Genomic DNA, 25,333 nt, shown 5'->3' on the forward strand with positions numbered 1-25,333 from the left:
TTTCTCTCCGTTTGTTTTATTTTATTGTTAATATCAATTACTTTTTCATCTATATTATTTTCATGTTCTTTAAACTCTTCTCTAGTTAATTTATTTCCCCTTTCTATTTTTTATTCAAGTTCTCATTCTCTTCTCTCCTTGTATTTACTTCCTGCACCAATCCTTCTTCTACAGTCGTTATTCTTCCATGTACCTGGTCAATCTGTTCTTCGTTTTCTTTCCTATTATCTTCCACTTTCTGTGAAATTTTTTCTACCTTTTCTTCAATAGTCTTTTTATATTCTGCTAACTCTTGTTTCAAATTATTATGGTTTATTTTAATTTTTTTTATAACTTCTTAACATTATTTGTCTACCCATTTATTTTTCCAAATAATTTATTCATATCTTCATATCATATCGAATATTTCAATTTCTTCTTGTCTTACTCTTTCCAGTCTTTCCATATCTTCTTTTCTGCTTTCTGTTTCTTCTTTCCTCATTCTTTCCTTCTTAACATTATTTGTCTACTCATTTATTTTTTCAAATAATTTATTCATATCTTCATATCATATCGAATATTTCAATTTCTTCTTGTCCTACTCTTTCCAGTCTTTCCATTTCTTCTTTTCTGCTTTCTGTTTCTTCTTTCCTCATTCTTTCCAATTTTTTCATATCTTTTTGTCTTAGTCTTTCCAATCTTTCCATATCTTCTTTTCCGGTTTCTGTTTCTTCTTTCCTCATTCTTTCCAATTTTTCCATATTTTCTTGTCTTAGTCTTTCCAGTCTTTCCATATCTTCTTTTCTGGTTTCTGTTTCTTCTTTCCTCATTCGTTCCAATTTTTCCATATCTTCTTTTTTGGTTTCTGTTTCTTCTTTCCTCATTCTTTCCAGTCTTTCGAACTATTCATTCATGTCCATCGGTGTTTGTCTTACTGGTTCTTCCATGATGATGTCTCCTATTTCTTGCTGTACGTCTTCCACATTTACCTCAGTAGTCTGTTCTGGCTGTTGGCTCTTCTTTGTTCTTCTTGCTTCCATTTTTCAGTGAATTTATTTAAATTTTATGTTATCTATATGAATTTTTTTTAATCTTAACTTAGTAATTGAGCTGTTCAATTTAGCTCTTTAATCAAGCTGTTGATCAAACTGTTCAATCACGCTCCGCGTTGGGCGCCAATTTATTATATGATGAAGATGTTAAATGATTTTAAATTTGATTTTGGTTTTGAAAAATCTAAAAATTTTTTAATTTTTATTATTATTATTATTTTTGATGAAAATTTTAATCGGCAAGACTTTTAAGTTGAGTTTAAAGCCTATACCTCAGTGTATAGAGATTTTTCTCAACCTCTCAGGTGGATTCAGATACAAACACAACAATTACTTACCAAACTTTGATTTTTCTAGTAGATTTCACCTGTGAAGAAATTTGGAAAAAGACACAATTGATCTTAGAAAATATAGAACAGTTCTAATTATAAGAGTAAAAATATATGGAATTCAAAAAATATATAAATTTATCAATTGCCAAAAGAGAAAATTCATTAAATCTAAGAATGTCCTAAATCTACAACGAACAACGAACTATTCAAAGTAAATACACCGAACAAATTTGGTAAATGTCAGTTTATAATTGCTGATCACTGTAATTCGGCAGACTTAAATGTTTGGATCAAACTTCTATTTTTATGGTCGTGTTGAGTTCTTGGGTATTTTCATTAATATATGCATATATTATTTAGAAATGATATAGGTAAATACCTTACTTTCCTCCAACGTTGGCGTGTGTGTGATATGATATTTCTGCGAAGCTGGAACTCATGGATATCTTACTAGACTTGGCTGGACAGGTAGGTTTTTTCACTGAATTTATTATTACAAATCAGTATTGACTACTATTCTGTTCACTTCTTAATTTATATACTATATATTTCAAATTTTAAGGAGAGAAAAATTTAGCGTGGCGTCTCTTTCGTTACCTCAAGAAGAACCGTTATAATAATAATAATAAAAAAATGATGAAAAAATTGAAAATCTATCTCGTTCCCCTAGTTACCATCTATCAATTTTCACATATACAAATTTTCAACTTCTTTATCAGAAAAATTATCTATTCTACTAATTTAACATCGGCTCTTGAATTTAGATACATTTTCATTTTATAGTTTCGTACAAAAATAGTTAACCTCACTTTTATGTGAATATAAATATTTTCCAAAAGCATCACTTTTCAGCTTCTAAGGAAGTGATTCACAACAATAAATTTTGAATTTAACATTATTCTTGAATAATAACAATTAGTTTATCATGCCTTTTTCGTTTTTTCATCACAGATGTTAATTTAATTTTATCTGACATTTCCTTCTTACCTATATCGGTTATCAGTTTTTCGTAATTCGATGCATTTTGATGTGAGAATCTCGATATTTGAATTTCCCACTATTATTTGCTTGTTTTCGGTCAAAGCTGTGGGTTTCAATATATGTACAGGGTGTCCTTGCTGTATTTTTGTATCTGAATTCCTTCGTGATGTTTTTAAAATTCCCAAACACTGTTGTATCTCGAGTCTTTTCATAACAAATAACTCAAGTATTAGATATTTTTTTTTATAAACAAAAAATATGACTCATACATTCAATTATGATTATGATTATGACATGTTTCTATTTTTACGTTTGTTTATATAAATGAATATCATTCATGTTGAAAATTCCTCTTATTCCTTCTTCATTTAAATATTTTAATTTATAGCTATTCATATTATTTTCACTGACAATTCCATAAAGACCTTCAAATATTGGAAGTAGCTTTGCACATATGTTCTTCTTTAAATCATTTACTCTATTTGCCCTTATTAAAACCAATTGACCTTTTTCAAAAATCATATTTTTATGTGTTTAATTTTTATTCATTCTTTTTAAATATTTACTACCACTTTTATTCTGTCTTATTCTTACTTCTGATAAATTTTCCTCTAATTCTTTGTTTTCCTCTTTCAGCCATTTTCTGGGAAGATGTCCCATCATTAAAAAACATGGACTGATTTCTGTTACTGTGTGTGGCAACAAATTGAGATATTTTTCTACCTCTGGTAAATTATTGTCCCAATTTTGATGATTTTCTCTGGACAATATTCTGAGAAATTCATTTCTTGAACATATCTTTCCAATAGATTTGACTCTGGATGTGTGTGTGATGTGATATTTCTGCGAAGCTGGAACTCATGGATATCTTACTAGACTTGGCTGGACAGGTAGGTTTTTTCACTGAATTTATTATTACAAATCAGTATTGACTACTATTCTGTTTACTTCTTGATTTATATACTATATATTTCAAATTTTAAGGAGAGAAAAATTTAGCGTGGCGTTTCTTCCGTTGTCTCAAGAAGAATTCCCGTTTTAATAATAATAATAATAAAATAATGATAAAAAAATTGAAAATCTATCTCGTTCCCCTAGTAACCATCTATCAATTTTCACATATACAAATTTTTAACTTCTTTATCAAGAGAATTATCTATTCTACTAATTTAACATTGGATTTTAAATTTAGATACATTTTCATTTTATAGTTTCGTACAAAAATACTTAACCTCACTTTTATGTAAATATAAATATTTTCCAAAAGCATTACTTGATGTCAGTTTCCAAGAAAGTGATTCACAACCTATATCGGTTATCAGTTTTTCGTATTTCGATGCATTTTGATGTGAGTATCTTAATATCCAATCTTATTTGCTTGTTTCCGGTCAAAGCTGTGGGTTTCAATATATGTACAGGGTGTCCTTGCTGTATTTTTGTATCTGAATTCCTTCGTGATGTTTTTAAAATTTCCATACACTGTTGTATCTCGAGTCTTTTCATAACAATATATACAGGGTGTCCCTGGACTTCCTCTTTTCCTCTCGGGAATGTATAGATGGGGTCAAAATATCACCAGTACTTCATATAACTTTTTTTCCTAAAAGTCTTCGTAACCAAGTTACAGGCCCTCGAAGTTACAAAATGAAAAATGTTTTTCTTTGATAACTTTCAAAATCATCCAAATTTTGGTAATTGACTAAACAAATGAATTCCGTCGATGATCTTTCATGCAGGAGTCAGTTGTTTTGCTACAAAGTCAGGAACGGACTACTCCCGATGGTCCACACCCCAAAACTTTGAAATGACAGATATTTTTCAATATTTTTCAACAAATTAAGGTTACTTGGACAATTTTATGAATAAAAGTACTCATGTGGAAAGTCGATCGGAGCAACGAGTCTTGATAAAAATGTAGTTTCACTCGACGACATCAAACCCGCTCGTCCACCATTATTTGACCCTGTAAATGTGGTCAGGGTATATATGGAACACCGCAGTGGCGCGGTGTTCCATATCTCTATATAGGAAGCAGATAGGAATCTAATTTTCTATAATATTACCTTATTGCTCGAGCTCGACAAAATAAAAATATTGGCGGTCACACAGGGTGTTCGATTTTTTCTGGGCGGATCCCAACTGTGTCTTTTTAAATGGCAACCTATATTTTTTATCGCTTTTTCGGTTTCTTCATAGAAAATAAAATAAACTTTATGTATATCTGCACTTCGAAAATATTGATGGTTTTCGAGATATCTAGCATGACAGGTTTTTTTTTCCAATATTCGTCACTCAGAATATTTGAAATTATAAAGTGGTGCCAAGTCCAGTTGAAATTTTTTTTTGGTCGAATATTCTACATTGGTAACTCTCTCAAACGATATATCTGAAATCGACCTGTGATATACAGGGTATGAAAAACCGCTTGCCAAATATTGTAAATGAAAATTTGCAAAATCTTCCTTATATTAAATGGAACACCCTGTATATTATTGATCCATAAGAAGCGCCAACGAAACCTCTACAATAATCATTGAGTATTCCCTATGGCTAAGGTCAATAGTTTTTCTTAAATGAGCATTTCTTTCGAAAAATGGTCATTTTTTCAAAGCGAAATCCATTTGACGACTGATAAGAATATACAAAAAATACCCTTTCCTCAAAATATCGCCCATTCCTAAAATTACCTGTTGCTAGATAAACAAGATGCGAATTACATCACAAAATGGACGTTCTTGAATAGTTACAATAATTTCAAAAATCTCGGAATTTGTGCCATATTCTTTCGGTCTAAAACAACCTTTCAGCGAATGAAATATTTATTGGAAATCAAGTAGTCTGGCAAATGACAGAACAAAATATTTGGCTGCAAATGAATATTGAAATTGTTAGTCAATCGTGAAGTTGAACTGTCGGTATAATTTCATCAGAATGTTGTTATCAAAAAGTGATTTGATTGATATGATTTTCATATTAGGTGAATCAGACAGGAATTGTTTATTGGCAAGTGGAATGTATTCTCAACGGTATCCAGATAGAAGGCATCCAGATGAAAGATCTTTCCGAAAGGTCTTGGGACGATTCGTTGAAACTGGATCTATTAATTATTCCAAACATGAGCGCATCAAGCCAGCAACTAATGTAGATAATGAATTGCAAGTTCTTCTTGCTGTTGAAGAAGATCCTAGTAGGAGTCAACGACAAATTGGGGAAATAGTGGATATAAGTGAGAGATCAGTGCAACGAGTATTGAAGAAACATCGCTTGCATCCATACCACGTTCAGTTACATCAAGAACTACTGTATGCTGATTTCGAGAAAAGAGTGAGATTTTGCAATTGGGCCATGAACAAAATTCGTCGAAACGAATATTTTTTCAATAATATTTTATGGTCGGATGAATCGACATTCCATAAAAATGGATTTGTAAATCGACATAATTACCATTATTATGCGACAGAAAATCCTCACTTATTGAGACAGGTGGATTATCAACATAGGTGGTCGATAAATGTCTGGGGAGGCATCATTGGAGAATATGTAATTGGTCCATACTTTTTTGAGGGACATATGAATGGTGCAATGTATCTCAATTTCTTACGAAATGATTTACCAGGTTTGTTAGATGATATTCCTCTTGACCTCCGCAATAGAATGTGGTTACAACATGATGGTGCACTATTCGGCAGAAGTGAGAGATCATCTAAATGAAGTATTTCCCAATAAATGGATAGGACGGAATGGGCCTGTACGGTGGCCCGCTAGATCACCAGATTTGACGAAACTAGATTTTTTCTTATGGGGATACATAAAAAATATGGTTAACGTTGAGCCACCAACTTCTCCCGAAAATATGCGACTTCGAATAACGAATGCTTTTCGCAGCATTACACCAGCTGTCTTGCGCAGGGTAGAACAGTCTTTCAAACATAGACTTCAGCTCTGCATTCAAGAAAATGGAAGACATGTTGAACATATTTTATAAAAGTTTCATTATCAACCTTAATTAAACTCTCCCTTTTGTAGTTTTGTAATTTGCCAGTTGACAAATTTGAATATCTAGAACTCAAGCTCTGAATGGATATAATAACATGAAAAAAATAGTTATTTATAATGTTTCTTTCTTTTAACTTGTTTGGTTTGATATTGCACGATTTATGAGTGAAATTCTGCATCCAATGAAAAAATAATTTTCCATTTAGCAAAAAGTGATAGGTACATACATTTATTTCGTTAAAAAATATTTGTTTGGACACCTTCTAATGTACAAAATTGAAACAAGATATCTTTCGTATATTTTTATCAGTCGTCAAATGGATTTCGCTTTGAAAAAATGACCATTTTTCGAAAGAAATGCTCATTTAAGAAAAACTATTGAACTTAGCCATAGGGAATACCTAATGAAATTCGTAGAGGTTTCGTTGGCGCTTCTTATGGATCAATAATATACAGGGTGTTCCATTTAATCTAAGGAAGATTTTGCAAATTTTCATTTACAATATTTGGCAAGCGGTTGTTCATACCCTGTATATCACAGGTCGATTTCAGATATATCGTTTGAGAGAGTTACCAATGTAGAATATTCGACCAAAAAAAATTTCAACTGGACTTGGCACCACTTTATAATTTCAAATATTCTGAGTGACGAATATTGGAAAAAAAAACCTGTCATGCTAGATATCTCGAAAACCGTCAATATTTTCGAAGTGCAGATATACATAAAGTTTATTTTATTTTCTATGAAGAAACCGAAAAAGCGATAAAAAATATAGGTTGCCATTTAAAAAGACACAGTTGGGATCCGCCCAGAAAAAATCGAACACCCTGTGTGACCGCCAATATTTTTATTTTGTCGAGCTCGAGCAATAAGGTAATATTATAGAAAATTAGATTCCTATCTGCTTCCTATATAGAGATATGGAACACCGCGCCACTGTTGCAGGACCCTGTATATATATACAAATACATGTATATTGAAAAATCTACTAAAAGAACAACTGTGCGAATTCATCAGCACTAATTAAAAAATAATAAATATATCATTTCATCGAAAAAGAAAAGATGTATTACATCAAGAAATGAGCGAAATATAGGTTCCTCGCTTCAAAAACTAAACCTACAAATGAAGTTTTTTAAATGAGTGGTATGATGAGTTCTTTAAAGAATTTCACTCACTTGAAGTTATCCAAACTTTTCTCACCAGAAGAATGTTCCTGATATTTGTCCAACAATGCATCAGCCAGTGTTTCAATATTGATACTTGGAACAAAATGCACATTAACGAACATCATCACTATTTGAAAGTGGTACAAAAAAATTGGAATAAAAATTATTTAGATATTTTTCTCACAGGTTTCTCATGAACATTCACTTTTTATGACTTGGAGAGCAACTTGTATCAACTACACGATTTGTTCCTGTTTCGTCAATTCGTAATTCGTCACCTGCCTCAAAATTTCTTGTTTCGTCACCTGTACTTTTTTGACCTGTTCGCGGGTAATAATGATTTATTCCGCATTCGTCAACTGGGACTACTAGGGCCATAAAAGTCCGTAAACCTAAATTCTTTTTGATGCTTATTTACAATAATATTATATTAATCAATAATCTACACTAATATTATAAAGAGGAAAGATTTGATTTTTTGTTTGAAGAAGGCAAACTTTCCCAATTTCTAGACTTTATTTGGAATCAAATTGTTTAAACCGTATTCAATTATTTTTAAAATAAAAATAAAGAAGCCTCATAATAGAAGCCTCTTAATCACTAGCGCAGGTGCGAAGATGAGGTGACGAAACAAGAACACCTTAAACAGGTATATTTTGCAGTTGACGAAACAAGAATAAAATGGGTAAAATTTCCCTAGGTGACGAAACACGAATTGACGAAACAAGAAACTATCAACTACACCCGTAAAAAAAAGAGTCGTGCCAGTTCCGTTTTGACAGCGGAACAGTGCTGACGTGTCTGAGCGATCGGGTGCTTCTTCGTCAGTTTTCTGGTTGATGATCAGCCGTATTGTGGTGTTTCTGGCTTGTGATAGTGATGCGTTGTGTTCTTTTGTGCAGGACAAAAATACTTCTGGTGAGTACGTTTGAATATTATCATTTACGTTTTGTTCATTGTGCTCACGCCTGATAAGTGTCAATTTGCGTTAAAAAGTCTTACAGCAGTATGGAGGAACGGCTTCGCAGTCTGGCTGGCAGGAAAAAGCCGAGATTGTTAGCATAGTGTGCCAACTAATCTCGTGCTTCGGCCTGAGTCAGTCAGATTTGCATGGCGGCGCATTGCCAGTCCCTGGGGCCAGCTGTCAAAATCTGACGGATGAAAATCAGGGAGTGGCTAATGCTCCTACCGACAGTGACAATCCTCCAAAAGAATCAGACAACGAAAGCATTCTTTCCTACTCCTCTACTTCGAAGGAAAGAAGGCTCCGATGACTTTCCTCCAGACGTGTCCAGACGTGTCCAGTCGTAAGGTGAATGACTGGATTAGGAATGAAAAACCTAAAGAAGTCAAAAAAATCTCAAAAAGGCTGTCATCGATAGTGTCAAAAATGAAGCTCGGAATTATTATTCCGAGTCTGAAGCTTCGTCACGTCCAGTGACAAGAAGTCGGGCACGCGAGGTGGCCACACCTCGTGAAAATATTGAAAATAATGAAATGGACACTAGTTCAAATGTACAGGTTGACAGTTCCTTTGAGGGTTCTAATCACACTGTTAAGATCATCCAGGACCCGGAGCCTGCCCCCCTCCCGCCCCCACTAGGCAACAACGAACAACAAGCCCATGCCGATTGTCCTCGCTCTGGTCAGCAGAGACCAGAAAAACATCTTAGAGGTAACCGATCTCTTCAGCACCTCAAAACCTCAGCACCTCCCAGCACCTCAAAACTTCGGTGGGTCAGTGCCACCGCTGCCAGCGCTTCGGTCACTGCCAAAAGAACTGCATGGCAGTTTCAATTTGCGTAGAATGTGCAGGCAGGCATCTTACCAGCGCCTGCAAGAAGCCCAGGTCTGATCCTCCGAAGTGCAACAATTGCAAAGGGGGCCACACCGCCAATTACAGAGGCTGTCCTGAGTTTCCAAAGTCACAAAAATCTAAATCTAAAGGAAAACCCGTCAAAAAGACAATCCCTTCAGGAAGACCTGCGGGGTCTGGACGTGTCCAGGAAGAGGTCAACTTTGCCAGAGCTGCATCAAAGGGTGCCAGCAGCTCTGCAAGGCCCGCTTCTTCTCGACCTGAGCACTCACCTCAGTCTCAGGGGGCTTCAGACATCTGCGCCGCTTTAGAGCAGATGGAGCAATTATTCATCAAATTACCCGTGCTCGAAAAAATGTTCACGGTGAATACTAACGTGTTGACTGGAACTGCCTTGATCTCTGAAGATAGTCTTTCGGAATGCCAATGGCTTTCTTCTTAAGAAACTAGATTTTGAGAATTTTCTCGTTGAGCATAACATCGATGTGGCTCTGATCCAAAAGACACATCTGAAGAACGAATCCATTGTCATTCCAAATTACAGATTCTACCGTAGAGAATGTGTTGCACGTGCTGGTGGGGGAGTCGGCATATTTGTCAAACGATCCTTCCAGTGTGTCCAATACGGCATTGACAGTGCTTGGTTACACGGAACTGAGGCCGTAGGGGTCGAAATTCAACTGAGTCGGGGTTGTCACAGATTAATCTCTGTCTAGAACCCTCCGAGAAATCTTTTACTCCCAGAATCACTGGATGAACTGCTGATGGGTAGTGATATTCCGACAATTGCTGCTGGCGACTTCAACGCCAAGTACGGACTATTGGAGCAGAGCCACCAATCGAAACGGCCAAGTGCTCCATGCGCATGCTGACAGACATGAATATCTTGTGTTGGGACCGGATGAACCTACGTTCTATCGCGGGCAGTATAGGCCTGACGTACTGGACATCGCGCTTCTGAGAAACGTCTCTCTGACTAGTGAAATTTACGTTCAGTCGGAACTGGATTCCGATCATAATCCAGTTCTCCTGGTATTGGGTGATGATCTTCCTTCCCCTGATTATCGCATGAGATATAAGACGGATTGGGATATCTTCACAGCTCAGCTCGGAGAGATGCGCGCCCCTCCTGAGGCTCATCGCTCTCCCGACGAACTCGACGCGGTAGTTCACCGCTTCGAGTCTTCTGTGAATGATGCTTTTCGGACGGCCACCTCCAGTGAGCAGTGTCCGCTGAAGAGCTATAATGAGTTTCCCTCTCGTATCAAAGCCTTGATACGAGAGAGAAATCGCCTGAGAAGGCTCTATCAGCGAACTCCCTCTTCCCAGGAGACGAAACAGCGGCAAATAGGATGGCCAATCAAGTGAAACAGGCCATCATTGATCACCGAAATGAAAAGTGGGAGGAGCTGTTGGAAACCATTGAGCCTGGGAGTGACGAGCTGTGGCGAATCATTCGTAGGCTCAAGGGGAAAAAGACTGCTCCTCCACCCATTCACAGAGAGCGCGGAGTGTGCTACTCCCCCGCCGACAAAGCTCTGGCTTTTGTTGACACGATGGAACGTCAGTTTCAGCTTAACGCTGACGACAACGACGACATCGACCGCGATGTTCTGCTGGAAGATCGGGTTTACCGCATCCTCAGAGAGGATGATGATGATGTCATCCGTCCGGCTTCTGTTGAAGAATTGAAGGGCTATATCAGGGCTGCAAAGGCCAAAAAAGCTCCGGGGGTTGACTCAATAATAAACAAGTTATTGAGGAAGCTCCCAGAAAACTGCGTAGAGAGCCTCCTGTCTATCATAAACAGCTCGCTGGCTCTAAGATACTTCCCCAGAAAGTGGAAGCATGCGATCGTCGTCATGCTCCCAAAACAAGGGCAGAACCGGCTTTTCCCGCAGAACTATCGCACGATTAGTCTGCTCTCGTCGGCGGCTAAGCTAGCTGAAAGAGTCGTACTTCAAAGGCTCAACGAAGAAGTTGAGGATCGAAATGTTCTGCCTGACGAACAATTCGGCTTCAGGAGAGAGCATTCCACTGTGTTGCAGGCTCTGAGACTGGTCGAAAATACCATCGCGGAGCTAAACCGAAATAAAAAAGTTCACATAGTCTTATTAGACATTTCGAAGGCCTTCGACCGTGTTTGGCACGAAGACCTTCTGCGTAAACTAATTGCGTTCGACCTGCTTCGGGGCCTGATCCGGTGGATTGGGTCTTTCCTGAAAGACAGAACATTTCAGTTTAGAGTAGAGGGCTCTCTGTCTGATAACAGAGAAATCCTTGCTGGAGTGCCACAGGGGGCCTTGCTCTTTCCCACGCTTTGAAATTTTGATTGATTAATCTGACTGACCTTATATTTCTTAGGTTTCGGACAGTCCCTAGCTAGAGCATTGCTTTCGTGTCAGCTTCACGATAGAAACGAATCTGAATTGTTTCCAAATACTGAACATGAAAATCTCCTCGGTTTCATATACTCCTGCTCAATAGACAACCCACCATCCCAGCAATATTCTGATAAAATAACGAACCTACAGGACGGCTCGACTGATTCTTCTGAATTCAGAAATTTAAACCGTTACATAGTCATCTCATCCATTCAATATTCTGATGGGTTGAACAGAAACAGGTACTGTTTTCCTAGAAACTATTGGTAAATATTTCCCTAACCCAGAAATATCTGTTTCACCCACTGCTAATTTCTCACAGTACTTTTCTTGGATTTTTCACCTGCCCGTATGTTTGGCGTTTCAATACGCCACATCTATTTTTTACTGATTTTTTCCCAAAAATTTCTCTTGAATTACAATTGAGAAAACTCACTACATCAAATATTCAGACAGTATTTGCTTGTTATATGTATAAGCTTGTTATATTCATGCCCATATTCTTTCCGAAAAGCATTTTAGTTTATTCGATCTGAAACTTGGAACAGATTCAACGAGAGAAGCTTTCTGATTTATTATAATTTTCTGGACATATGATTTCAGTTTCATTCAATGAGAACTCAACAAAAAAATATGAATTTTCCGAAAGAATATTGCGAATCATTTTTTTTACTGATTTTTTTAAACACACAGATACCTAAGAACATTACAAAACATTTAAAAAACGTTCATACGATTCTATTACTGACTTTCTAGAGGTGAATGTAACTTCTTAAGCTGCAAATTAGAGTTCAATGAAATGCACAAATGCAGTTTTTTACTGAATAGGACATTTCACTCACTTTTTCCGCCTGTAAAACTAACTTCATGCTATCAACTTTAGTATAGATGTAAAAGTTTCAGGGCGTAATAACCATGAGTTATGGTATAAACCTGACGAAGTCTCATTACATTACTTTCGTTCATATTCCTAGATGTACTTTCTGAAATTCAGATATAAAAGTGCCACAGAGATAAATTATATACTTCTGTAATAGATATAAATGGATACTTGCACATTCAGTTACAAGCAGTAGGATTGCGACTGAAAGCACATATGGAAAGGGCAATTCTATTACGACGAAATGGCGGAAATGGAAATATAGAGAAAGCTCATTTCTTGATTAGTTTTGTGATAACCAGAAAGTTATTGAGGACAATTAGACTCTGAAGGAGATATCTGGAGATTAAATCAGTGGAAAACTATGTATATAGAGAGGAGATGGATTTGTGATTTTTTTACTAAGTATTTCTATAAAAGTTATTATGGGGAGATGATACTCGTAGTGTATACCAATTACCTTGCAAATCTTACAGTTCATTGAATATTGTTTGATGGATTTCAATGTGCATTTTCATGTTATGTCACATATCATATATTATTGCTCTGAGATGAATCTGAATAGCGCCAAAAACAGATATCTAAAATGAGTCTGGATTAGGATATGTGAACATGCGAAAAAGTAACTTCCAGACACAGAAAGTCATCTCGAAACAACTACTTTTATATAAAAATTGGATAACATGAGAGACAGAATAGTTTCGAAACAACTACGTTTATATGAACATTGAATTAAACAAAAACACGTTTTTCTGTTTGTACTGCAAACATTCGTTAAGAAGTTTATTCAGATATCATTCACAGGATTGCTACATAATACTTAGTAAATGAAAGATGTAAAATTGTACGCACATGGTATACTGTCATCGTCAATGGCAGATGTCGATGTTTCGAAATGAGATACTTCTCCCAAAAATATTCTTCCCTAAAAATATACCACTTTCACTTCATGGATTCTGGTAATGAATGATTTTTTCAAAGAAAAGTCATATTTTTTATGAATTCTCACTTTTTGTATAATATTATTTTTCATTCATTTTGATGATAAAATATCTCCACTAGGGGAACTAGAAAGATAATAAATCTGAAGTGAACAATAAAAAGAATTGTTATAATCTTCTAATCTCATAATCATTCGGGTTTGAAGGCCGACGTGGTTTGGAACTGTATTTTAACGTTTCGCCAGCACGAGTGGCTGGCTTCTTCAGAGGTTCATTCATCTTGATGGTTCACCGATGACTAGTGATTTCTAGTTCGTACGTTATATTTATGTTCACACAGGTAGCCCGCCTTTCTTGTTGATGCGTTGCTCTTGGCCGCAGTGTTATCACTTATTGATGACTTTACATTGCATTGTACTGTTGCCACTTCAGCATCTTTCAGTATGGCATTCCAAATCCGAATAAGCGTTATCGTCTCCTCTTTTCTGTTGTAGTTTTCCGTATGTTTGTGGATTTCTATGTATTCCCGAACAACCCGATTGTGGTATCCATGATCGGGTGCAAGTAGTTTCACATCTTCAAACAATATCGTATGATCCCCTTCACTAAACACGTGTTCTGCTACTGCCGATTTTTCAATTTGACCTAATCTACAGTTTCTTCGATGTTCATTCAGCCTTGTACCCATGGATCTTTTAGTGGTACCGATATGAACTTTTTCGCAGGTGCATGGTATACGATATCCACTGATAGTGGATCTCTTTTGTCTTTTGCAGATCTCAGGCTTCGTTGTATTTTCCTCTTGGGCTTGAACACTGTTCAAGTGTATTTCGACTTGTAGAAGTCTTCAGTTTCATGGCCTTGTTGATCTCGGTTACACTGTATCCATTCGATCTTAAAGCCATCTGAAGATGCTCCAATTCTTTTTGTAGGTGTTCCGGTTCACATATTCTATGGGCACGTTCTGTCAGTGTGTTGATAATTTCCCACTTTTGAATTGAATGGTGGTTTGAAAATGCATGCAGATATCTGTATGTATCGGTATTCGGTACACTTTATGTGCCAGTCTTGAGCCACGCCTTTCGACGAGTACATCTAGAAAAGCTATTCGTTGTTCCTGTTCAGTCTCCTTGGAGAACTTGATGCTAAGGTATTGAGCATTTATGTGATCTAGAAATAGGTTTAGTCTGTCCTTTCTATGTCTCCAGATAACGAAGGTGTCATCCACGTATCGTAGCCAAATGACTGGTTTGAACTCGAAAGCGTCGGTTGCCTTCTTCTCAAATTTCTCCATGAAGAAGTTGGCTATGCCTGAGCTGAGTGGACTTCCCATCGCTACGCCACTACGCTACGCTCATAGAAATCTCCTCTTCATAGGAAGTAACTTCCCGTGAGGCAGGCCTTGACGAGTCCGACAATATCACTAGGAAACAGGTTGGCTATCTCTCTCAAAAAATCTTCCAGCGGGACATTGGCGAATAAGGACACAACGTCGAAACTGATCAGAATATCACTTGGCTTCAAGGTTATATGTTTGATTATTTCCACAGAGTCTGTTGAATTCTTGACGTACGAGGTTGTTTTTCTAATATGAGGCTAGTTTACTCAGTATGGGTCTCAACGGAACTTCTTTCTTCTCTATTCTTCCGACAATGATGACGATTTCATGAGCTGGTTTGTATTCCACAACCTTGATTGTGTTGGGTCTCTTTTTAGCTTACGGTAGCTGGACGGGTCAAGAAGTTCTTCAATTTTTTCGATGAGTTCTTCTATTTTCGAAAGCACCGTGGCATGTCCCTTGTCAGCAGGTAGAATGATGATCTCTTCATCTGAGTTCAGGTTTTTGAAGGCCACAATTTCTCTTTTTGGTATATTGAATTTTGGTGTTCGGGCCTTGCGTAGAATATTCGCTGTCTCAATCCGAATTTCCTTCGCTTCATCATCCGGTAGAGCTCTGATGGCAGCTTCCGTATTAGCTATAATTTCTTCATGAGGTCCCTGCCTGCATAACTCCTCCAGCCTCATGTTGGAAAAACAACCTCGTAAGTCAAGGATTCAACAGATTTTGTGGAAGAAACAAGAATATAACCTTGGATCCAAGTGATATTCTGGTCAGTTTCGACGTTGTGTCCTTGTTCACCAATGTCCCGCTGGAAGATTATTTGAGAGAGATAGCCAACCTGTTTCCTAGTGATTTTGTCGGACTCTTCAAGGCCTGTCTCACGGGAAGTTACTTCCAATGAAGACTTCTACAAGTCAAAATAGGATGGAAACTGAAACGGTTTCTATCTTACATCCCTAGGGTTACAGACAGAATCGAAAAAATCTTAAGGAAGCTTACCATAAAAACAGTGTTCAAGCCCACCAGGAAAATACAACAAAGCCTGAGATCTGCAAAAGACAAATGGGATCCACTATCAGCGGCGAGAATATATCATATACCATGCACCTGTGGAAAAGTTTACTTCGGTACCACCAAAAGATCCATGGGTACAAGGTTGAATGAACATCGGAGAAACTGTAGATTAGGTCAAATAGAAAAATTGACAGTAGCAGAACACGTGTTTAGTGAAGGGGATCATACGATACTGTAAAACTACTTGCACCCGATCATGAATACCACAATCAGCTTGTACGGGAAGCCATAAAAATCCACAAACATACGGAAAATTACAACAGAAAAAAGGAGGCGATAACGCTTAACTGGATTTGGAATCCCATACTAAAAGATGCTAAGGGGGCTACAGTGCAATGCAATGTAACGTCATCAACAGGTAATAACACTCCGGCCAATAGCAACGCATCAACAAGAAAGGCGGGCTACCTGAGTGAACATAAATACAACTTACGAACTAGAAATCACTAGATGAATAAACCTCTGAAGAAGCCAGCTACTCGTGCTGGCGAGTTAGGATACAATTCCAAACCACGACGGCCTTCGAACCCGAATGAAGATTGTTACAATGAAAATCTCGGCCGCGAAAGCCTTAACCAATTTAATAAAAAAAAAGTGGTCCATATGCAACAATTAACTGATTGGATGGAGTTCATTGTCGAGTTGAACGTTCTCGTTGAAAAACCACTCAATTGATTCACATTATTAACAATTTCAAGATCCTGTAGAAAAATATTTGTGGGTGATCAAGGATTTTTCTGGCTTGGATTCCTCGATGCCATATTTCCTACAATTTTGTTCACAAATTTAAAATTGAACAACTGTAGTCGTGCAGTTCGAAAACACTTGAATGTACCTATAGGTAATTTGTATCCCAATATATACCTTTTTCAGTGCTAAAAGAAAAAATGGTAGCTTCAGTATGGTATGGTACCTACTCACATAAAGCGCTCTTTAATATAGTAATTGAAACCCCGGTTTCATCAGTAATAGTTTAAGTGAATTTCATATTGGCGTATTCAATGAAAAGATGAGATCAATGCCTCATTGAAATTTTTGATACACGACTCATTTCTGATGAATCATTGAAATAATTTGGATTAAATTCAATATAAAAAGGCCTACTGGGTGCAAAAATGGATGAAGTGTTGAATTAACAGACAAAATCACAAAACGATATTACCGACATTGAAAGTCAAAATGTAGTCTTAGTGGGTCAGAGGAATACTTTAACAAAAGAGTTCGAGGATTCCAATACGGAGGTAACTGGAGAAATAATAAATCCCAAGAAATAAAACGAGGTTCTGAAAGTGAAAACTTGAAAATTATTATGAATATTTTTAATTAATTTCAAAAATATCCTCTCGAAGGACCAGTGTTTTGACCCACGATTATTTTATTGTAAGTATGAATATTAAATGCACACAATAATTACATTAATTCTTGTGAAAAGATAGGATGAGGAAAATTACTGGCCAGATGTACTGTAGACAGGAAAAGATTCAATGCTTACAGTACTCTCACAAGGTTTGAAACCTAATGATGAATTTTACAAAAATGCAATGTTCCATATCGGCAGTTAGAGAAGGGTAGGAAAGGTAATAATAATGGGTAATTCCCAAGATAAGAGATACAAGGAACAAGTGATGAATTGAAAATCTAGTTATTTGTAGCTTAAAATATGTACGTGAAATAGACTTGAATATACGGGTTGCTTGAGAAAAGATATTCGAGCATATTGAATTTCATGAGGATAAGTGGATTAGAAAATACCCGTACATAAGAAGACCAACTGAAAAACCCCGATTCGGAAACCCTTGGAAATAATGAAAAAATTAAATAACTTAAACAAGATGAGTTAACAATTCCCAAAATGAAAATAATGCCATAAAACAATATGTTTTGCCGTACACATTTTAGAGCTGGCAACTATAGGCTAAATACTGAAAAAATTCAAGATTCACAATTCACTTGAAAAACATAATAATTTCGATAGCAGGATTTTGAGACCGAACAAAATTCTTTGTTACAAGTTATGATACAAACAAGTGAAAAAAAATTGAAAAAGTACAATATAATATTATACGGGTTGAAAAAAACTGATATTAACTCAGCACTACTGTCAATATTTGGAAAAAAACTCAAGATAGATATCCAAGAATTTGGTATCAAGATGTATATAGAATGGGCAGATCCGAAGTGATTATACTGTCGCTGTAAAATATCTCATTAGTAAAATAGAAACAGAAGTTTTCAAAATTACCGGAAATTATCAAAGGAATACTTTTTTGGTTTCGCAACTGTGAGAAACAAAAACTAACGGTCTTCAACCCAAAATCACAGGGAAATATCACTTGTGAATGGAAATCAATTCAGTCACGAAGACCTCAAACATCGGGAAGCAACCAGCGAAGCTTCTCATAAAAAGGGAAAAAAAGAAATCGATTCAAAGAAGAGATAAGCTGCTGATCCAAAAACATTGGAATTTTTAGAGAAAGCAAAGGATCCAATCGTCAGTGAGAAGAACTGCTGAAAATTAGTAACGACCACGAGGGTGGTCTGAAAAGTTTTCGACCTAACGAAGATTCAAGACATTTTTTAGATTTTTTTATAGTCTATAGTTTTCTTTCAACTATACACACTTTTTCCAGCGATTCTCTCTAACCTGTCCAAATCGTACTCGGCGTTTTTCTCTGCAAAATAGTTGTTCGCGAAGATTATTGCATCTTCATCCGATAAAAAGTCGGTCCTCCGAGTACAATTTTCAGATGAGGGAACAAATAGAAGTCGCTTCAAGCTAGATCTTGTGAGTAAGGCGGATGGTCAAGCAGTTCAAACCGTAACTCGTGAATTTTCGACATGGCAACCCTGAGGTGAGAGACGGTGCGCTGTCTTGATAACAAAATTCATTTTTCTACTAATATGACCATTTCTCCCCAAGTCAAGTAATGATGCGCAATATGCTTCTGAATTGTTTTTTATTTTCGAAGATAATCGATTAGAATAACTCTTCGACTATCCCAGAAACAGTCGCCATCACTTTTCCAGCCGAAAAAACCATTTTGCTTTTTTTGGAGCCGGTTTCCTCTTTGCAGTCCACTGTTAGGACTGTATTTTTATTTTCAGCGTATAATGGTGTAGCCAAGTTTCATCTACAGTAATTGATCGGCGCCAAAACCCAGATGCATTGCACCTAAACTGACAACAAAGCGTTGGAAATGTTCATTGGGACATGTTTTTGGTCCAACGTGAGCAAACGCGGCAACCAATGCGCAGATATATTTCTCATACCTAAATGTTGATTCAATATGTGATAAACACATTTTTTGACATGTTCATAACGTAAAAATAGCAAAACAAAACTATTTAATTTTTCGCATTGTGATATCCTGTAGTAGGTATTTTATATCTTCCATAAACGCATGTCATTCTTACTTCTTTCTTATTCGGAATTGAGTTCAATTTGGGGGATCGATGAGTATGGCATTGTATTGCATTTGTCTGCTTTTGGAAATATAGCATGTACCTAAATGGCATTTTTTCGTTAAAACCTCAGACATTATACGCATGCATTTTTAAATAATTCAGAAAATGAACTTACAAACTTATCACCTACTTTTGATGATGTTTTCATTTTGGGCGATTTCAATATCAATATGTTGAAAAATAGTACACTTTATAGAAAATTCACAAATGTTCTTAAAAGTATGGGACTGGTTCAAATAACAAAAACATCTACGTGAATAGTAGGACCAACTATTTCCCTCATTGACTTGATAATTACCTCAGTTGATGAAAATATAGTAAAGAATACAGATGTTGTTGATCATATGGGCGCGTTCACTCATTTATGGCGAATTCATCTTGAGCCTATTGATTTTCAAGACATATATGATACACAAATTCTTTTTGGATTTGATATTCATGTCCCGCGAAGGAAAATTCGTATCACAAAAAAACACTCTTCCTAGATCACGGATAATATTTAATTATTAATGTCGTTAAAGGACAGCTCACACTTAAACACAGAAGGTGAGAAAGAACTGAATTGGCATCACATCATGATCACTATAAGATAATAAGAAATTTTACCACACTTGCATGTCTCAATGATAACCTTGGGGATGTTGATGAGAATAATTGATTTTTCATTAATGGAGTTCCAACTGTTGCATATATTATGAATTTTTCCCCAGTCACAGTGTATTCACGGGAAAATGGAAACCTGCACTCATCCAGCCGTACCTTTAGAAACAAAATATGAAAGAATTCAGAGATATCAGACCTGTAAGTGTTCCACCCACGCTCTATAAGGTATTGGAAACACAGATTGACACACAGTTGGCAAATTATGTTTGTCAGTTTGGTTTAATTCCTTCGATAGAGAGCTCAGAAAATATTTCAGCTGTGAAACCACTTTATTGAATATCACAAATGATATTTTGAAAGAAATTGATGAATTTTATGAATCATGAATTGCTACTAGCGGAACTGAAATATATAGGGTTATCTATGAAAGCAATTTCATTTTTATTCATTCAGTAGGAGTCAGAGTGTAAAAATTGAAGAAGAAATATAATCCCCATTACAGTTATCTACACGCGTACCGCGTTTTTCTATACTGGGTCCATGGCGATTCGCACTTTATACTTTCGATTTCGAAAATGTATGCAAACAATTGCATTATAAACTTTAACGATGGCGATACCCAATTACACCATTCATTCTTTCCAGAAAATATAGGAACTTGAGAAAGTAAACCAAGATTTATTCCACCTGATTATTTGATCTAGAAATCACTGTTTGAAGATAAAGACAGATAAAACAACGGTATTATTTTTTGGTAGTAAATACCACGAAAATGATAGAAAACGTGAAAATATGCATAAAAAATCAAGAAATCAAGAAAATATATATATATAAATATACAATTCCTGAATCAGAAAATGAAATCAATTTTCTGCGATTCATAGGTTTTAGCTCGGTTCGATTATTTTGACTCGGTTTATGTTCAGAAGTTGAAGATATCCATCGTACACAAGTAATGCAAAATTCGAATTTGCGAATGATATATGAGATAAGAAGGCGGCAAAGTATACCTCACAGACTGAATCAGCCTAAATAGCTGGATATGGCAAAGAGAAGATTATTGCATTGTATTGTCTATTTTACAAAATTATCAGCTCAAAAACCTCACCCTACCTTGAATTTCATAACAGTCAGGATCAAACTCAATGTTATTTTCAGCTAAATCATTTTTTCATTGATCTTTCATTTGATGCCAACGAAATACACAGTATGTCGAATTTTCATATGAGAAAACTCTCCTTTCATTTCCATATTGCTTTTTTTTTCTATATCATTCATGAAGTGACCGATGGTGATTTCGTGAGTCACAAATGTGGGAACACTAGGAAATTTGTATGTAGATAAGTACAACCGATTTCATTTCTATTCGGACTTCCATTGTCTAATACGGTATAAATTGATTTGAAATCCCTGAAAGAATTTGTGGAACAAATTGAAAAGATTAGCTGAAAAAATAATCTTATTAAGCAAAAAACTGAAATAACATACAAACAACAACCAAAAAATTGAACTATTAACACAAGTTGAAAAACTGAAAAATTATTAACAAGAAATGAAAATTAAAAATATAAAATTAGAAGATTCCAAACCAAGTTGTTTCACGACGTTTCGATCCACAATCGTCTTCGGGTGATAACTGGACTTATTCTTTCGAAATCTGACTAGTTATAGGTCATTCTACTGCTTTCACCTATCTCTTCTTCCCTCTCTTCGCTTCATTGATTTTTAGCGGGAGCTGACCTTCTGGCGTGAGATGGTCGTGTTCCGCTTGATTGGAGGTTTCCATATGTTACGTATCTCTAGCTTGCCTGAATGCGTTGTTGGACAACATATATGCAACTTCTTTGAATTTTCTTCTAAATGAGTGTTCCTCCTTGTGGAAGATTTTAGCTTGAGCCCACTTGATGTTATGTTGATGAGTCCAAACATGCTCTGTTGTACCGGATTTGCTAGTTTCTCCTCGTTGTGTGTGTTTTTTGTGCTCGGCAATACGAACTATCAATGGCCTATTAGTTTCACCGATGTATGATTCTCCGCACTCGCAGGGTATCCGGTAAATGCAATTCTTGGAGTCGCAGTCCGCGTTTGGTTGCCTGATTTTCGTGAGACCGCTACGGATAGTGTTCCCAGAGCTGGGAGTTTATCTTAACTCTATTGTAACGTTCTTTGCTGGTTGCAGACGTTTGGCTTCAAGGGTCAGTTATTTTGAAAAACATGGAGATTGGTAATAAAGGATCACCCCCACTGATGCAAAATGGAACACTGGCTGCTCAGGAAGGAGAAAAAATTCAAAGAAACTGTTTCCTTGACTGTCCTTGAAGTCAGAACTTTGACAACAAAAGTAGACAGTTCAGAAAATATTTTATTCACTGTAAGATGTTTAACGACATTCCACAATTATTCTGAACCAATGAGTAGATGAGGCTTGCGAAACAGTATGAAAAAAACTAATAGGTGATGAAAATGGAAATTATCACGTTTTCTGGAAATTATTCATCAGTGAATTTGGCGAAGTAGCTTTAATGATATCAATGTGTCCATTGCGAGGAAAACTAAACTCGTGAATGGTTGCACAACCTGTGCAAACTGTCGCGGATCTGGTACCTTCACACAAGTAAAATCACTTCCAGACAGTACATTTACCCGAGAACTAAAACCACGGTTCACTCTAATGAGTTGCGCAAGAGGATGAATCTGTCATCCTTAATGTGTCTCCAAATCACCACTTTGTTCAGCGCGGCATTTCGATCTTAGTCAGATATTTATTATCTTATTTCAACACGCCAATTGCAGGATCTCTCATTTCTATAGTTGTTCAAAACCTACTCATTGTGCCATAGATTGTGATGACTTTCACCTAGGACCTCCTGAATCATTTTTTAGTTTTTAGTATATTTTTTAATAAAACCGTTTGACATATTTTTTTTTACTTTTATCTACCTAATGCCCAAAGTTTTCGGCACGTTTCAACCTATTTCGTTAACGTGGATGGTGTATCGCTAACCACGTATAATTTTTAGCCACCCTAACGTCACACAGTCCTCGACAGGCTACGAAATCTTGACTTGGATGGGAGATCCATGCTTGTATGATTCTGAGTTGAGAAAGTTATTTGTATATATATTTTATTGAATTTACAAGTTTTTCATAGTGTACTGAGTACTATAGTACTAGTTAAGCACTGTTATTTGATACTCATGTTGAGGTAATTGGGAAAAAATATGTAATTCGCCATTTCGTAGCTGCGGCCATCTTGGATTTACAATGACAGAATTTGTTAAATTGTATTGTTATCAAAACTAACTGAGTGTACCAAATTTCAGATCAATCTGTCAACAAGAAGGGGGTCAAACTTCAATCACCAAATTTGACCCAAATAAATGAATAAACAAACAGGGCAAGCTGAATAAAACCGTTTTGAAATAACCCCTTATCAGACAGCAAATATATTTCACGTTCTGAGATTCACGACCAAATTTTCAGTTGTGAAATGACTCGTAAAATACCCATCGAAATCAAAAATATAGATTTACTTTGACTTGCAGCAACGTTTCCAGTGCAATAGCTACTGGTTTTTTCACGGTTCGAAGTTGATTCTGTGTCAGAGGTCTGTACTAAAAAATCATAACCCACAATACTGTTTTGCGAATTTGATACAGTATAATTCAGATCTACCAGGGATTACTTTTATTAACGATATCCAGATTCCCCGATTTTCGCTTCATCGCATCAATGAAACTGAGAAACATATTTTTCATCAAGTTAGGAATGAAAACCAAGTGAAAGCTAAGTAAGCTGCTTTTCAGCGTCCAACAAAAACTTATCCTAAGATGAAACCCAAAAAACATCGATGCAAGAAAAAACAAGACCTTGTTGAACAATGGGGCACCAAATGAAAAAAAATCAATTTCAGCTGGAATTTCCATTTAAAAATAGGTTCAACCCTGAAGTATGACATGACTTTTTGGCCACCCAAAACAGCTTATATCTTATGTGTGATACAAGTTCATAATTTATATCAGTAAGATAACCCCAGGCATGTATATTAAAAGAATTATTTCAAAAAATACATTCTACACATAGTATATGTATGTGTATGTGTAGATTCAATAACATATTCACACGAAGCAGAGTACAATTGGAAAGTTGTTTCAGATTTGAGTAAGCAGGTATTCCAAAGCTTTTTAACCGTGCAGGTGGAAGGTATCACTCAGCTATTTCGGTTGACATTATGAGGTATGAGGGTTTTTCAGAATGACTTGATTTAGATATAAAATGTTCAGATACTCATGAAACAATTGAATGGAATATAATACAAGTATATTCCATAAGCCAACAAAAACTTGGATAGAACATGTCAACATAATACAATATGAAGAATTAAAACTATGTAACTTTATAGTTGCGTACATGAATAACAGATGATAGTGACAAATCAAAAGTCATAATTTAATTCAGAAAACAAAATTCATTTATACTTTTACAACATTTTTTGCAAAAGATATCATTAATTGTCTTTTGAATGTTCAAGAAATTTTAATTGATTCGGGATATGTTGGTTTTTCATTGTAAAAATCACCACCTGCATATAAGGGGGACTGTTCATATTCTACAGCTTCTGTTTATATAAATTTAAATCAACAATTTGTAGGGACATCTTCATACTACTGTTAAAAATTCTTATTTGATCAGTATGTCCCTTCAGTCTGAAAATTGTTTCTCAAATACGTTTTTGTATAATGAATACTCTACGTACTTCCACTCTTTGCTTCCAGACAATTATATGTATTGTAATCGAGTGTGGATATAGTAACTTACGGATGTTCGTTACTTTTCTCTCAGCATATATCGTTCAAGTGAGTAAAAACAGTATATTCTGTACCAATTTATATCAACAATCATAAACAATAGACGTAAAAGCGATATAAACAGTGTTATGCTGTTTTCTTTTATCGCAAAACTATATTAATGTCCAACAAGTGTATATTTTGTCAATTTCAGGAAACCTGACCCATTAATGTAAAATTTTTTGTGAAGGGTACTATCATAGTCATTACCTAAGTCGAACGACGAATCAGTTGGATGCGTTGAAGTTTGAAGGAGCATCCCAATCGCCGCGCCATGCCTCGCAGAACTTTGTTGCAAACCCCTGTCAACGACAGTGGCTTTACTCTACAGGTGCGCCGCGAAGCACTTAGATTACTTCAAACGAAATATTTGGTATTTCGGAGAAATGAGATTGCTAAAGGAGTCTGTTGCCTTCTGAAACGATAATATAACGGAATTTTAAACTGAAATATCTAGAATGGGAGAACACA

At 36.0% G+C, this 25,333-nt stretch overlaps 1 protein-coding gene across 2 annotated transcripts in view; it reads left to right on the top strand.

Moving 5' to 3' along the window:
• The window catches only part of LOC111514274 (lutropin-choriogonadotropic hormone receptor), a 796,850-nt gene that overhangs the window by 328,623 nt on the left and 442,894 nt on the right, over positions 1 to 25,333 (top strand). The window contains exon 1 of one of the 2 annotated variants that reach the window (XM_074176963.1): positions 8,274 to 8,428. The exons of the other annotated variant lie outside the window; for it this stretch is intronic. The gene's annotated coding sequence lies outside the window, so the exon portion shown is untranslated. Of the gene's footprint in view, positions 1 to 8,273; positions 8,429 to 25,333 lie in introns of those variants that run through there. 2 annotated transcript variants of the gene reach the window in all.

The sequence above is a fragment of the Leptinotarsa decemlineata genome, unplaced genomic scaffold, assembly GCF_025532065.1.
Source record: "Leptinotarsa decemlineata unplaced genomic scaffold, Ldec_3_MD MMD2_P_RNA_scaffold_14, whole genome shotgun sequence".
NCBI lineage: Eukaryota > Metazoa > Arthropoda > Insecta > Coleoptera > Chrysomelidae > Leptinotarsa > Leptinotarsa decemlineata.